The following is a 755-nucleotide window of genomic DNA, read 5'->3' as shown; positions in this document are numbered from 1 at the left end:
TACGTAATCTTACATCCATAGTCGCGACACGCGTTTTTTGTTCATTATTATATCACATTGTGTAACTAATTGTCCGTATTAGTAATAATTATTATAAATTAGTAATTAGTCAATATTTGTTCATTGTACATCACTTAATAATATTGTAAGATTTGTAGTGAAGATTATAATAAACTGGCTAGGTATGTGTTTGCTGTGTAACAACAAGATCTCCAAGATTTCATTCCATCTTAGTGTCAATGGGCCCAATTATTTTATCATGATTTAGTTTGTCATTTATTGATTAATTAATCTTTTGTTCATACTTACATATTTGTATATCGGTAGGTTTATTGGTTAGACTTCCATTTTCCTTTCTCCAAAAAAATTTTCTGTCTATAGGACGTCGTACACCATTGACTGATAAAAATATGAATACTCACAAATATTACTAGTTCGTTTTGTTTCTTGTTTTTCGTTGTCAGAACATCCATGCATCAATGTTGCAGATTAAGTCTTTCTAAATTTTAGTACAATATGTTACTTTTTAGAAATTGTAGAATTGAAGACATAAATGTTCAAATTTCACCTGAAAAAGCTTTTTTTTTTAAATATGAAAATAAATATTTGCATTATTATAATTTAACTTCGGGGCCACTTTCAACAAGCTGTAAATAATTCACTATTAAAAAATGGGAATCAAGTTGTGATAGACTAGGGTTCGAACCTCGAACCTCCGATCTGCGAGTGCGCAACACTATTGAAATAGGTAAGTG

The sequence above is a fragment of the Micrasema longulum genome, unplaced genomic scaffold (genome assembly GCF_059751315.1).
Source record: "Micrasema longulum isolate JH-2025_06_02 unplaced genomic scaffold, ASM5975131v1 h1tg000498l, whole genome shotgun sequence".
Classification (NCBI taxonomy): Eukaryota; Metazoa; Arthropoda; class Insecta; order Trichoptera; family Brachycentridae; genus Micrasema; species Micrasema longulum.
Note: the sequence above shows the minus strand (reverse complement) of the source record.